Source organism: Pogonomyrmex barbatus, unplaced genomic scaffold (genome assembly GCF_055798465.1).
Source record: "Pogonomyrmex barbatus isolate J1 unplaced genomic scaffold, ASM5579846v1 scaffold2, whole genome shotgun sequence".
NCBI classification, from domain to species: Eukaryota; Metazoa; Arthropoda; class Insecta; order Hymenoptera; family Formicidae; genus Pogonomyrmex; species Pogonomyrmex barbatus.
Genome location: NW_028297116.1, coordinates 9,042,325 through 9,058,954, shown reverse-complemented (window position 1 = coordinate 9,058,954; position 16,630 = coordinate 9,042,325).

Genomic DNA, 16,630 nt, shown 5'->3' with positions numbered 1-16,630 from the left:
TTAAATGGCCATATCAAATCTGACTCTAGATACTCGAACAGGGAATGATCTAATGCAAGATAAAAAGATATTAATTATGAATATGTTTCTCTTCCCCCGACAGAAAGTAAAAGCGTTCTCTCTTCTCTCTCTCTCTCTCTCTCTCTCTCTCTCTCTCTCTCTCTCTCTCTCTCTCTCTCTTTTTCTCTCTGTTTATTAAACGAGACATCCTATCTACCGCGAATGATACCTATATCATTATCCCTGTCATATTGATATCAATTTTTTTGTCCGATTCAGTATTGGTACCGTATTATATTTATATGTCTCTCGCGTGCGTGCTCGCATATTTACATCGCGTTTGCATTTATACATCTTCTTGTATATTAATTATTCCCTCGAGAACTTTTATCCTATTTTTTTATCGTTTTTGATGAAATGATGCAGCCGCTAATAACGCACGACCGCTACCGATCCGATCATAAAACAGTCCGCACGTCAGAATCGGCGCGTCATATATTAATTATCATCGTGATTTCTCCTTGCCAACTCGGAATTTATTAGCAGTTCACTACTCGGAATCGGAGTGGTTGCCGAAGTTTCGGTCATAAAACCTTCGCAATGTAATTATCAAGAATTCACTTGTCAGCAACAGATTACGTTCGCATTATTGCATGTTAATAGACTTCATCGATGTTCCCTAAAATCAGCGTATCTGATAGACTAGTAGCTTTTATTGCCGATCATTGCCGATCATATTTGCCTTTTCACAAGTATCCATTCCCCGCACAATTCTTTCGCCATTAATTACACGGATTACTTCGTATAGCGATCCTAGTCCCTCTTCTCGTTCTACGATTTCACGAAGATAAATATTTGGCATGGTTACAAATAATTAAGTGGATCACAAAAAGAAAAAGAATAAGAGGGATATTTACTCCTCATCCTGATTGCAAATATATTTTTATTTTTAAATGCATTGTTAATGTACTCTATATTTTTATGGGATTTATAATAGATGTATTATTTGTAAAAATCGTTTTATAGATATTTTTTGCAATTATTATATGATATTTTAATAATATTTGACGATTAATTAGAATTGAAATTTTATATAAATGTTGAAGTTGCAATCATACCAGAATTTTTAATGTTCCTTTTTAATAAAAATTTGAATGATTAATCAATCAATTAGTTAATCCGCGTAAAATAAATTTAATGTTAAATTTAAATGTAGAGAATAAAATTTAACTTTGTTTTATAATCAGTGAACGGAAATATTGCTCATTTATTATTTTTATTATTTTTACTTTTATATTTCAAGAAAAACAAACATTTTAAATAAGCGATTACATATTTTATGGAAATTTATTATTCTATATTTATTATGTAATGATTTACTATGTAATTCTCTTTATTAAAAAATGTAAAGAAAAATTCTTGATTTAATAAAATATCTTATTGTTTAAGACACATTAATTATGTAAAGAAATAATAAATTAATTTATATATAAAATGCTGTAAAATAACAAATTTTCAAGCAGATTTTTAAACTTTCCACTATTTGTGTCACTTGATCCGGCAATTCGAGCGTTACTTTTGCGTGTAAATCCGTGTAAATCCGAGAATGATCGATATAAATTATATATTTAAATCGGTGAAATTTTTAAACGCGATGTGAGATAATTTGGAACCTGGCGTCGGAATGTAGAAACGGAAACTCGAAATATCGATCGGTCGTCAATAATTAATTTGATACGCAAGGAATCGGATATATTTGGCGTGAATTTACAATATTTTCGTGTTAAATATTTCGCGGCGGCAACGGTTTAACAGATACACGAGCCTGTGTTCGTTTTTACGACATTGTTGTATAACTCACGGTTACCTTTGTCGTCATTCGCGCGAGCACAAGACTCGAGTAGGCGGGCACGAGCCGCCTTTGCGTATCATCGCGTCATTATCTCTTGAAACACGATAACGATGAATACTAAGAGACGTAAAACGCGATCGTTCTCTGCGAATACACGACTCGATTATCAATCGGCGCATTTGATTAACTCTTGCGATTCGTAAGCAATATCATAAGGCGATTATCGTTATTTCTCGTAGCGGAAATTTCGCGTAATTTATTCACCGCGGCAATCGAAATGATAGATAAACTATCGTTGGTTTATCGTAGTAATTTATGGACCGTTCATTTCTCTCGGATTCGATCATATTTTCGCACTTTAAATGGTTTGCCAATTGAAAGGTAAGGTAGTTAAAATTCTCTTGCTTGAGATTCGTCTTTCGCGTTTTAATCTGCGTTTTAATCTTGTCGTTGCGTAGTTCGCAAATTTTATGTACCTCTTTTGTATCTCTCTATCGCGTCATTCGTCTGGCATGATATACCGAAAAGAACATCCTCTCATTTCACGTCGATGCTTGATTCATAATTAAATTGATGAAAAAGAGCTTGGTGGTAAAAACAAGTGGATCTATAGTTAAAACTTAAAATAGAATACTAATCGAATTATAAAGTGTCCCGCCGGGAATATATGTAATCTATTCGCGATCATTTAATTGTTACGTGTTACCTTAAACGACGTTATACGAGCTCAAGCGAGCTCGCTCGAAAAACCTAGTCCGCAAGACGTAGTCTGTAAATCCAAGAACGTCCTCCAATGGTGAACGGAGTCGGTGCGCGTAGCGGCGATAAGTCTTATAAATAAAGGCGTCGGTAGGTGGCCAAGTGTTTTTCTAGGTTAGCGCGCGTTTCTTCTCTTGGTCTTGGCTTCTTCTCGATCTTCCTCCCTCTCCTCCACCTCTTTCGGACACGCGACTCTTCTCTCTTCCCGCGTAAACTTCTTCCTCTCTCGGCTGCTCGCGCTGCCACTCTGCGCGGGCCGAGATGCTAGGCCAAGATCGTCGACGACGAGTTCCAGGGCTAATTACGATAATGAGGCGGACTAGAGAGGATCAGCCGTTCTCGCGGCGAAAGACGCGACGGAGAGACGCGAGATGGGCGAGGAGATATTTCAGAGAGAGGAAAGAAGCGAAGGGGTTATCGGAGTAGAGGGACTCCACGTCGGTCGGAGAAAGAGAAGAGGAGGCCGCGTCGGTCGGCTGGCTTAGCACTTTGAGCTCGCCTCGGAAGCCGCCCTCGATCTGATAAGATAAAGCTTCGTGGCTTTACGCTCACCTCCTCCCGGCTGCTCCCCCGTAGGAATGAATGCGCTCTCGCGCCTTTTCGTTCTTATGCTTATCCACGAAGCGAGCAGAAGCGCGACGAGATTGGAGCTCCGTCCGCTTTCGCCGGACGTCATACCGATCGCTCGAATAGATACGATGATCTATGTCGCGCGGCTTGCTCGGACGCCTTGCCAGCGAAATCTCGCGAATTACCGTTCCGAAATCAGTCTCGGGGGAACACGCGTTTCATTTCTCGCGCGAGCCCCGTCGCTCCCGGTGTCCGATTATAGCAGCTTCGAGACACCGCGCTAATTATCTTCGTGCCGATCGCGTAGCATTTTCTGGCCCGTAGCGCCGATGGCGGCCGCTGTCGCGATTACGATCGACTCTCGACTTCTTCTTCTTCTAGCCAATAGTAAATTGGTAGAGCGGAGTGCGCAAGCCGACGTTTCCGATCTGACTTCGACAATGCGCCGAGTTTCGTCACGACGAGAGTCGCGATTTCGTAATACGCGTCGGTATTATTCACCGAGCGATTGCGGTCGTGCTATTTCACGTCGTAGTAAAAGTTCGTCTCCTTTTCTGGTTCTTATCCCTCCCCGATCCTCCTTAATTGTATCGATGAGTCGGTGTCGCTCATTACCTTTCGCGGCGATATATGTCGCAGGTGGTCATTGCCGGACGAAGCTTTTGTCGGGGATCGATTGATACGACAGATTAATGCTCTTGTGCAACCGATCAAAGTATCACGATGCATCCTACCGAGAGGTATTAGATCAAGTAAAGTAATCTTTTAGCAGTCACGCCAACTGGAGGAAGGGGCAGTCTCGTGCACGTACGATGGATATATACCCTGATTGGTTTTCGCTTCCACGTCCACTACCCTCCATCCTCGAAGGAGTTTCCCCGCTGCGCCCCCGAGTCTAGCCCATTACCGATATTAACACTAATCGGGGCTGCCATTGTCGCCAGATTCGTCGAAATATTTCTCTCATGAACTCTACGCTGATGAGTAATTGGAGTGCCATCCAGTATTATCAATGAGAACAAGACTCTCCCACTAAGGATTCGAAGATTTGCCTCACGGAGCATAATTTTTAATTAGTTCAAGCTATTATTTACTTTAAAGAAGTCCTCTTTTCTTTTCTTTCGTGACTTCGCTCTCAGCAAAGAAACAGAAGTAGGATTTGGGCGAAAATGTGCCAATCGCTGACAGCCAGCGGAAGCCAGCGGCGTTGCTGGCCCGGCTGCGTTTCGACATCGTTCGGTTATCTCGGAATGTCAGTCACGATCGAATGACAGTCCACGATCGAGCTGGTTTTCTCGTCACCTCGCTTCCTCTCCTCCGCTCCTCCTCCGACCGACTGTTGTAGCGTATTCCCGTGGCGTTCGACGCGGGACAAACACTCCCGCGGTAACGACCTTTCCAAGCTGAAATTCGGCTGGCGTGGCGCGTAAACTCGTAAACGAGCGTGTTTAATACGAGCGGTCTCTACGAGCCGCGCGGTCAGCCGGTTGGTACACGCGCGCGCGCGCACAGGTAGGTCGGCGCCGGATCAAAGGATCACGTCTCTCTCCTACGCACATCGCGTCGCCCGCCGTCACATCGGGGCTGCGCCCGGCTTCGTGATGGGCATGGGAACCGATTGCATTACGCCCGTGCCGGTACCCCCGTATACCGGGGAAAAGCGAGGCGCGCCTCGCGAGATCGTTTAGCCCCGCTTTTCGAAAGCTGCTAAAGCGGCGATACTCTACGGGCGTACGCGTCAAAAAGGCCAATTTATCGAATATCGTCGATCACCGCTTTCTGCGTCGATCCACGAGTCGTGATTGCTTTAGCTCGAGGCTGAAATTCGTACCAGGATTTGATACGGCGTGTACACGTAGACGTAAACGCTTTATCGGGTTACAGGGAAACCGATCTTTATTCGATCGATTGAGATAATTATTGCGACGATGTTATACCGTGTAGAAAAGAGAAAGAATTATTTTTAGAAATAAAAATATCAAATAATTGTACTTTCTTTTTCCTGTGATCCACACTGTGATCCACGGTCACTTGAGCTTCGCAATTCCATGATTATTCATGATGCACCGATGGGGTGGCTGACATGAGAGATGGATAATTTTGTGTTTGTGCGTACATCCGGCGAGCGATCTTGGTAGATTCGATAGGACAATGCCGACTCCTTTACTCCGTCCCGTCCGCCTCTTCTCTCTCTCATTTCTTCATCACGCTCGCAATCCGTAAGCAGCCGTGGTCCAAAAGGATCATGGGGGACAAACAGAAGTATGATCCAACATGAAAGAGCACCGCCGCGCTGCACCGTCAGGATTTATTCCCGGTGCACTCAAATTTGGATTTATGCACGATGAAGCCCGCTCGTTTGCCAGCATGCTAATCGCCCGACGTTTGCCATATTATACGACATATTATTCTTCTTACGTAAAGAAGACCTACGTATACGAGACAATTAAAAAAAAAAAATGATGAAACCGAGAAAGTGTTGGTGTAAAAAATGTAAAAAATGTGTCGGAATAAGAATAAAAATTTTGTAAAATGTCTGATTAAAATTTTGAAAGTTACTTTGCGAGTATATTTCTAGTCCCTTCTAGAAAACCGCTCGTGGAAGTTTAAGAAGGAAAAAATCCTGCGGAATTTCATTGAAAATCGTGGAGAGGAAATTTTACACGAGAGCAGAAGATTCCGTGTCCGTATCTTCACATTCACGCACATATTTATCTGAATTCTCGGACTTGCATCCTTTTCGAGGGGAATCACGGGATAGTTGATATATATATATATATATATATATATATATATATATATATATGTCGATTGGTGCGATATTCTTTCTTGGCGAGAGCATCCACGTGATCGTGGTACCGATGTGGGCTTCGGATATGCCGAGAGGTAAGTGTTTGCACTGGTTAGGGTTGCGTCCGAGGTACGTTTGACGTAGAGATTGGTCAGTTTGGCGGCGCAAAACTAGGTTCGTTAGCTGATTGAGTTAGCCCCGACTCTCTCGCGGTCAGCACTGATTAGAACAAACTGACCGGCCTACGCAGCTTGATTGCGAGACAAGGATAGCCGGATGGAACTCGCGTTCGTTCGCGTATGTATGTAGAGAGACAGAAAGGTAGAGACGAAAGATGAGGCGGGCGGAGAGAGAGAGAGAGAGAGAGAGAGAGAGAGAGAGAGAGAGAGAGAGAGAGAGAGAGATACTGCGATACGGGACGAGAGGAAGAGGGAATCAATAGGATTTGTCGGATGGTCGTGACCACGACCGGTTGTTTTCGGATTTCGTTCCACCTATCGCGGTAGCGGAGCGGAGCACGAACGATACGATATTCTGCCATCTACGTGAGCGGACTTGCCAACGGCGACGCCGTTCGCAATACCGGACTATCGTCGGAGATGGCCGACTTGACTAATTGGCAATACTTCCTCCCGAATGACCATAAACGACGCTCGCCACCGAGCCGTACTACCGAGGATTAACCGTCAAGATGTAACTTTCGCCATTAGAAAGTCGTTATTTCATCGGAGGGCATGATTTGCGGCGAGTATCCGTGATCTGGCCTGCAGGTGATATTAGATAGACAGAGCATTGTGAAGATAAGCTAAGATAAATTAAAATATAGGGAGCTTTTGACATAGTTCATCGATTGATACCACATTCAACATGAACGATATATATATATATATATATATATATATATATATATATATATAAAAGACAATTTATTTTGATATACGATACATAAAATGTAAAAGTTTAGGTTCTTAAGTCTCTTAGGTTTCTTAAGTCTCTGAAATATCAGAAACATGCTAATTGACTATGCTTAATTCCTACTAATTAATAATGTTGATCATCTTTCTTTTTGTAGTAAATAGGATAAATAGATTATGTTCAGGCGCGTTTCATTTCTCGAATTTAACAATTAGCTAGAGGCAAAAGGCAAATAAAGTAAGCATCTTTGTTTTGTGAAAATAGTGAAGAGAGAATGGAATGAGACAGGTCTTTGGCAACCATGTTCCTCGAGAGACAGCAGAGTAGAGGCGAAATAACAGCTAAAGCGAGAGAAAGAGAGAGAAAGAAAGGGAGAACATCAGAGTAGAGTGCACCCCTCGTTAGGAGACGAGGTGGAAGCTGAGAGGTTTGCCAAAGAGCGATGCACTCGAGACCTGCATCCCCCAACTTACGATGAAAAAACATGGCCGACAACTCGAGTCACCGAAAGGTCTGCCATCGTATCCGTTATCGACTATCTGTCACCGCGCAAGCTCGGCAAACCTTCACAAAAATATATATTATAATAATATATAATTTTATTTTTAAATTGTTGTAATAAAGGATAAATTAACGTGTGTCAACATAATGAAATAATAATTTGAAAAATTGCGATAACGCACGAATTAATTATTTGATACACAGTACAAAGTTAAATTCGATCGATATGTCGCTACCACAGATGCGTGTTCGTATTTAAATTTTGAATCGTCAATTATGAATGATACGCGTTCATTCTTAAAGAATATTGGCAAGAATAATGGCCCGACATCCTTGACTCGGTGTTGTCGAGCAAGAAGTCTCATTGTCGCCAAATTAGCGATCTCGTCCGCGCCTTTTCTTTTTACACAGGCGTTTACGAGCGACCAGTCCCATTACAGCGAGGCTCCATTCAGCTTCTTCTCTGCCACTATTTTCTTTCTCTCTCTTGCGGGGCGCGGGCCTAGTTTTCATTCATCTCCAGTCTGCTGATGGCCTCGCTGACCTCGACGTGGACCCGAGATGAATATTACGTTCGCCGCAATACGCCCTTCATTCGCCCTCCATCTCGCTCCCTCTCTTACATGGGGCCCGCTCGCCTTTCATCTTCTCCTCCTCGTCCTCCTCTCGCTTGTCCGCGACCACGAGCCTTTTTCTGATTTTTTTCTAGGCGCGACAGAAAGAAACGTTCCCGGGAAGATTCGTATCTTAGGCACCGGGATACGTGCCACGGGGCTAAATCGTTTGACAGCGTCTCGTGTTGCATGTTGCTGTACTTTATTTCCATTCTTGTCGGCCGATGCCCTCCTTAAGACATCTTCCGCGGAATTCTTCAAAAGTTCCGCGCGAAACGCATAAAATGTGTAGTTTTTTTATTGAGAATTACGCGCACGTGTAACATTATTCGTGAAAAATTTAAAAATCCAATTAAGAGAGCACATTCGGACATTACATTTCGTAGAGGATTTGGATTAAGAGGTCGAATGAATTTGAAGAAATGACCTCTTTGCGAAACAAGAAAAGATGGCAAGTTACTCTTCGTGAATGAGCGCTTCAAATTGCTGGACGTATGTCGATATTCCTTTTGAGTGCGCGGCGTTTAACGTTTTGTCACGACGCGACGCACGATTTGTTCGCGAAATTCTAAGAAAAGAGCGTTCATTCAAACGCGCGCGGCGGATTTCGGATCCGTGGCGTATCTGGAGTACGTGATGCGCCTCTGTAACGTTCGAATCATCGAGAGGAGGGAACAATCGACTAAGGAAGCAAAGCGAAGCTCCGTAGGAGCAAAAAGACGTGATCCCCGCGATCGTTATGATGGTGGGAAAATCATTGCGGCACCGTGCGGCGAACGTTGATTAGGACCGGATTATATTACCACGTCATTTTTAATAACGAGTAGGCCAAAAATCAAAATGTGCCCAAGATATATCTACGAAAGATTCGATCTTATCTCTCTTGCTGATTGTGCTCCGACAGTTATATCGTAGCGTAATATCTTTATTAACGGCGCATGTGTATGTATATAACCGACGCAATTCCTTTCCGCTGTCAGCATCAGATTAGTCATAAACGAGATTTAGACACCTGAATTGAAAAGAGAGAACGATCTGCAGAGTCTGTTCGAAAGAAGAAGTAAGAAGTAGAAAATGAGGAGGAGGAGGAGGAGGAGGAGGAGGAGAAAGAAGATGAGGAGAATAATGAAAAGAAGAAGAAGAGAAAGAGAGAAAGAGAGAGCGGGAGGTGGGCCCGGAGGCGGGGGGCAAGAGTATAAACAAGAGACGGTCCCCGGCCACCCAGCTAGCAGCCTCCTCTCGCTCTTCGTCGTTCTTCTGGCCCGACTTCTTCGTTCTTCTCCTCCTCCTCCTCCTCCATCTTTGTGGTCTTTTCTCCTTTCGCCCTCCTTTCCATCTTGCCTCCACGTACTCCTCCTCCTCCTCCTCCTCCTCCTCCTCCTCCCGCTGACTGCGCTCGATATTCAAACTAATAAATTAGGAGGCCCTCCGGGGCCGGGCCCGCGTATGAATCATCTAAAACAATGGAATGCAGACTAAGATGGCGCCTCCGACTCGTCGCTCTCGCTCTCGCCTCCTCTCGTCTCGATCGTCTCGATCGTCGGTCTCCCTTTCTCTCTTTTCTCCCGGACTCGTCGGATATACAAAACGGCGGTGCAGACTCTCACTGACAGCGCGACGACAGACAGTCCGTCCGTACTTGGTATCGGGAGGTCCTTTTGTCTCCACCATGACAGTGGTTCTCATCGGCCGGTGGCGGGGTCCGTCCCATCCCGTCCCGTCCCGTCCCATCCGTCGCAAGTCCCATAAATCACGCGATCGAGCGCCGCGCCGTGGAACCCTTTACAAGCCCTCCTCGAAGCAGCAGCCCTCCTCCGAGACGCAGACTCCTCTTTTTCCGACATCCGCGACTGGAGGGATAGATAGGAGATTTACTTCGAGTACCGGGGACAAGTTCTCCCGGAGGTTTACACGCGAGTGTCTGTCAGCCCCGCGAGCAGTTACACGGCGAAACGTAATAGCGTTCCTACCAATTGAGCCGGTGAGATCACAAAAGGACACGACTGGCGTATTTGAAATCTTATATAGGCAATAATGTAAAACGATAAAGATCTTTAAAGTGTTCGAGTAGCTGAGAGGGAACGAGAATAGAAAGTAAAAAAAATTTGAAAATAAACGTGTACAATTAAATAATATGATTTTAAATAATATGATTTTTAGAAATAATAACAAAGTTTAAAATTTTCTTTGCGAGTCGACGCATATCTCGCAAGTAGCTTTAAATATTGTGCAATATAACGTGACATTACTCTGAACATAGCATTTGCTTCTCAGGTCAATATTGGGATTAATAGATGGCCGCGTTATTGACGTTATTTCGTAATTATCTAATTAGACACGTAATAGTCGTATGATGATCGACGTCGCCTGTTACGATTACTCTCGCTGCGGTCCATGGTTTCATGCGAAAATGTGTATATGTTGATCAAGCCGGCGGAGTAGAACCAGTGCCCCCGTTGCTAACATCGTAGAAAGTGATACGTGGGATGTTGACTGGCGCGCCGCGGGCGTGGAGAGATAAATCAAACGCAAAAACTGTATCGCAGATCGCGGATAACGCGAACCTTTTATGACGGGGCATAATTTATAGTTTTATCCGTCGCCAGATGTGTGCAGCGAGATTCACTTGAGAATAAGCGAACAAAGAACAGAATCAGCATGATTCCACTGTTCTTCTTTTTTTTTTTTTGTTTGAAATATTGCCACTTTTCTCAATTACCGAAGAAATTCGATCATCTCGACCAATGGCGCCATTTTAATATTTGGAGAGACGTAATTACCAGCTGGGCTGCGCGACAGACAGGTCGAAGTCGAGGATTATTAAAACCGTCCGTCCGTCCGTTACGTAGACACTCGATTTCGGTAACGACGGTTAATTCATTGAGGCAGAACGATGGGTCGATTGTGTTTAGCGCCGGTGGTTGTGCGCGGGTGGTGCGCTAAGAGCGGACCAAAAATAAATCATGCCACCCGCCGATGATCATCCCCCTACGAAGCGTGACCGTGTTGGCCAACAATGACCATTGTCCGGCCGATACGTGGCCACTCGAAATCATCTCCGGTCACAAGTCATTACCTTTTCATTTTAAAGCACCCCTACCACCATCGGCCGGCTGCTAGCTTTCACGGGAAACGGGAAACGCACGAGGGAGGGACGTGGCGCACGCCGACGACGCGAAACGCGGGGGTGATTTCGCTCGAATCCGCCGTTTCGCGTTCGTGCGGCTGACGCTGTTAAACGGACGGATGTGCGGATGTATTTTTGTCACGTGTGCGCGGGAGTAATTAACGCGCCATTAATCGATCGACGTAAACGCGTCGTGCGCGAGCGCGATCGTCGTCGTGGTCATAACACGTTGTATGCCAAGGGAGAAGATCGCTATCGTTCAACGAGACACCCTAGAAACGCGCTGGTAGCTATTCTTTTGACAATTCGTATCATTCTAATCGATCCATTAATCGCGAATCGTTTCAGTCGCATATATCACTATCGATATATAATAACGCAGTTGAGTCGCACCTAAGTATCTTGGCATTCCTATTATCCAGGGGGGATAAAACGCACATAGAGCTCTAGTTAAAATACAATTATAATAAGATAAATTACATCGGCGTAGCTTCGTCGAAGAGTGCTCTCTGGTTATTTCTATGTCCGTTAGACGATTACAGATTTTTCAATTAGCCATACGTTGGAGATTATTACGTCATTACGTTCTTTTAATCTATCCGGGGGACAATGTTCCGCGCGACGCAGAATTAAACCGCAAAAATCCGCGCCGATGAAACCGCAGACACCCCGGGACGCGCCGAGGAGCGCAAGAGACGGCGACGGTTCCACGACGGGCGGACGCGAATGACAGATAACCATAGAAATTACCCGCGGACGCTGCTTAACCGTAACTGCGGTCGATCCGCAACGGCCTTCGTCGCGGCAGCATAGTGACCAATTTCACCCGAACCACTGTCATCGCCGCTCACCGGACCATGGCGAATAGTCGCTTCTTTTGCCGCGCGGATGTCGTGAAAATAACTATGCGTGGCCGTCCGCCGATTCGAGAGAGCCGGTACTTACGCGATGGTCCCTCTCCCTCCCCCTTCCCTCCCCCGCTTCTTGTTGTCCAGTCGCCGAGACATCGGCAGATACCGACCGTGAAATTCTGGTCTGCGCGATTCCTAACGAACGTCTTCCATTTTTCTCCCTCCCCCTCCCCTCCCCCTCCGTCGATCGGGACTTTTCTGCCTTCACCTTTCCCTCCGCATGCTTTTTGTTGGCGGTCGAGAATTAAATTAGTCCGAGAATTACATTTAATCGAGGGCGTCCTCGATACCGCCTCGCGTTATTGAGCTGAAAATCATTAGGCCCTCGTTGAATTAGTTGCTCCTCCTTCCCATCTCGACTATTTTTTTTTTTTTTATGTTTTTCGTTGATGAAAATAGTCGCGTCGAATTTCAGTGGAACGCAGGAACGAACGGCAACGCGATTTCGCATTATTTTCTCAGGCTGCGAGGAGTCGGTTTCTTACGCGATGGCTGCGTGCAAACACCTCGGCGCGGTGTGGAGGCGACGTTTCCGCAAATCGCAAATCCGCGAAACGATTTTGCTCGTGTCCGCGGCACTTCCTGGCACGTCGTCGGCACATCTCCATCCTGTCGCATAATGGAATAGCGGCGGCAGTTGTTTCACGAGTTGTTCACATGCGGAAAACCGAGAAGGAAGGGGCGTGACGGCACTTCGCGTCGCCTCGCCTCGCCTCGCCTCACCTCGCCTCGCCTCACCTCACCTCACCTCACCTCATCTCACCTCACCTCACCTCACCTCACCTCACCTCACCTCACCTCGCGTCGTCCACAAATGACATTATAATCGCCGGGAAGATTTTTCGTCGCAAAGAATCGCTAAATGACCGCGTGCACACGCGTGCGGACGACGCACACGCGCGTAGGACCGTACATATACATATTTGTATAACGAGCGAGGTATAACCTCGCCACGGCCCGTTTAATTCGATATTCCAAGGGGGTGGAGCCACGAAAAAGGCAACGCGTAGAGAGGAGCTTTTTTTCGAACCCCGCTAATGAATCGACAATTTACGAGAGTTTCACGGCTCGCTGGAGCTTGTGTGCTTTGGCATGGTCAGGGCTATCTTCTGCTTTATCTTTCTCTCTCTTTCTCTGTATCTCTGTCTCTCTCGATTGCCGGTTTCCCTTCTCGTGTCCCGTTAGCCAGGGCTTTTTTTTCATCGTAGCCGTTTTCTCCGTTCTCGAGAGAAAGGGGCCAAGGATCTCGGGAAGAAACCCAAAAGAAATTGTCAGTGATCGATGGCCGCAATGAGGTCACCGAAAAAGAGCGTGATTCTGCGACGAGGAAAATGCCTGGGAGTCGAAAATTTTCGCTGAAGAGATTTCCACGGTACGAGAGACTTCCATTTCATGAGACGCGAGGATGATCGATATGGGAGTGTCGGTGGCACCGGCTAGACGCCTCCATCGTTTTACGCAAACTGTTCCGGAGCTGTCGTTACTCTTCGTGGCTCAGGTTCATACTTTGTGAGATCAAATTCCTATCAAATCTCCTAAATGAAAGCGAACGGTCGAAAGCATTTTTTTTTCTTTACCGAACAATTGCGGCTGCGTGACGCTACTTCCGGGTTAGGTATTTTTGTCCCGAGTGAGCCATTTGGCTCTCGAATCCGGAAGGCGATGATTTTGGCGCGAAAAATTGCCCGGCGATCATCTCCGGCGGGTACCTGAAAGGTGGGTACAATGTCTCGCCATCTGCGACTTCCTCGTCAATAAAAACGGCACCGCAGCGCAACACGCTCGCGTGACGTAATAATAATGGTCCTAGTTTCGTTGCGCAGACAGCGGTATGACAAAAGGCCGGCATGTCGTTTCTGCGGTTTTGCGGGCGCCGAGCAGTCCGTAGACGCGCGCCAGGAAATTTTGAGGTTCTCGATTGACGTGGGGATTTTAAGTGACGGGCCTTAACTGCGGACCCGTCACTTTAAGCTGTCTCTCACAACATCTGACCTGCTTTCATCGTTCAAAAAAAAGCAAAATTAAATGCGTCACGAAAAGTCTCCACCAAAAATTACGTGGTGGTTGATATCGCGATACCGAGTAACTGCGTCGAAAAGTGATTTTAGCCGACGATGACACAAATATGTGGCTCGATTCAACATTGTAAATTACGACTCTGATCAAATATTCTATGTGAATGAAGCTGAAATCCAGTATGTAGCGCGTGCATCGAGCATTAAACTACCGTTGCTTCCGGTGGTGATGATCCCGGCGTTTTTGTCTTTAAATCGTGCACGCTCCAAAGATCCGCGTTCGCGTAATTTGACGTCTGCTACACCGGTACCCAGATCCGTTTCTCGCTTTTGGATCTTGAGTCGTTGGTTGAATCGGGCGGTCAATACTCGATCAGTAAGAATGAATGTCCCTCGATAAGCCGGAAGGATACTGCGGTACTTCTTCCGGGAACATGATTCTTGACGTTGCATATGCTCATAGCTGTTGCTCTGTCAAATTTCCGGTAAAAATGTCATTTCTCCTTGAACACCTGAATCTTTGCGTTATTCTTTATATATAAATGTCAATAATTATAAAAATCAAAATTAAATAAATATTCAAATAACTGAGTCGAGGAGCATAAAAAATAAGCAGGATCTTAGGATCTCTGTTAATATTATATTAATATTATTATAATATTATTAATTTCTTATTTGTAATAATAAGAAAATTATTATTATATTCTTATTGTAATGATAAGAAAAATATGAAAAATACAAACGTCATTTTGGCTATAAATTAGGTCATCTTTGAGTACGATAATAAATTAAAATAAAATAAAAATCACAATAAGAAATACATTGGTCGCTAAAAGTAGTGTTAAAATATAAACAGGATAAATACATAAGTATGGAATCTGAGTTCAAGAAATTTATACGATTAAAATTCATGTTAAGTGGAATTTCCATCGTTTGTCTAATTGAATGAAATTGATATCAATATAATCGGATTGTGATGGTCAGAAAATTTCAAATCGGCTATACACGCAATTGTGATGCATCTCTATTGATATTATCCATTATTAACCTAGATAAAGAAACAATAAAGTGAGGCCATGTATTGAATAATCGAATCTATGAGATAATAACAATGTCATCGTATGTTTAACATATAGTATGTTTAACATATAGTAAATCGTACTAGTAGTAAATTGTACTTTTCTGTTACAAATATAATTGATATGAAGAAAAAACTGTAGAACAATAGGATAAATAAAAATCAAAATAATCTGTTAATCTTTGTTGCAATTTCGTTAATTCCAAATGAGATTTAACAAATTAATAATTCATTGATAATAAACGATAATAGTATTTTTTTCTCGAGATATTAAATGTGCGTAACGAACGGCGCGGGACGACCGAAAAACACAAGGGCGAAAAGAAAGAATTAATATCTTGCGTCGGAGTGTAAACCGTATAATCTCGTCCCGTGACGACGACGGCCGGCTTTTTCGGGTTTTTCCTGCCGGTGAAAAACTTCAAGCCGTGAAATTAAAAATTCATCTACCCCGCGTAGTCCCGCGCGGGGGCGTGCCGCTGTCGTTCGTGAAAAATTGGCGGGCATTTATTTTCTCGTTAAGGACCCATGGAAAGGATAGGAGTTTCCTCGGTGTCCTGCTCGCGTCCCCGTGACCCGATACTATTAATTTCGTCCTGGTTTCGTCCCAACAGAAAGGGGAAAGCGTGGAAAAAAATGCTAATGAAAACTTCTGTCGTCGAACGATCTATTTTTTTTTTCTCGGTCGGTTCAAGACATTCTTTAAAACACTTAAAAATGGGAATTTTATCAAATATTTATAAATTTATAAATTTTCTTATTCTTTTTTTTTCAAAATCTTTAATAAGCTTAAAACGAGCGGTGTAATTATTATTTAATAAAAAATATATATACGAATTATCTTGATGCACAAATTGTACATTTGCGCGATAGCATGTGATATCCATTTCCTGTGGAAGGTGAGGGTCAGCGGAGACCTAGTTGGTTTCCAACCGATTTTCCAAATTGTAGTACGCAAAGCTAAAGGAGTCGCACTACCCTGTAATTTTACGCATTTTCTTCGCAAAGGAGACTTCGCTCCTCGCCTCACGAACCATAATTATAATAACCGACTAGCGTCTTCCGATGGACACCTTCCTGAAGTTTAGCCCCATGTCGGATCTCGTTTGGATTTCCATCGTTTACGTGCAACGCCGCAGAAAGAGAGAGAGAGAGAGAGAGAGAGAGAGAGAGAGAGAGCTCTGCCAAGCCATAATTATATCATCCAGATATGTAATTCCAAAAACGCGCTTTGTGACGCGCTACATCGTGAAGACACGGTAGACGAACTGCTCGCAGTCTGTTTCTTCTCAGGCTATCGGCGATCAGAAACGTCGTAGTTTTCTCCTCCTTTTACACCCCCGTGGAAGGGTCGGTAGAGGGTCGCGCGACAATTTGTCGCACAGGCGCGACGCGTTTCTCATGATAAAATGAAGGAAAAGTTTGCACAAAACCTTACTCACGTGATCGAAAATAGTTCTCTGAGAAATGATCTAATGACGTAATATGTTCCCTACG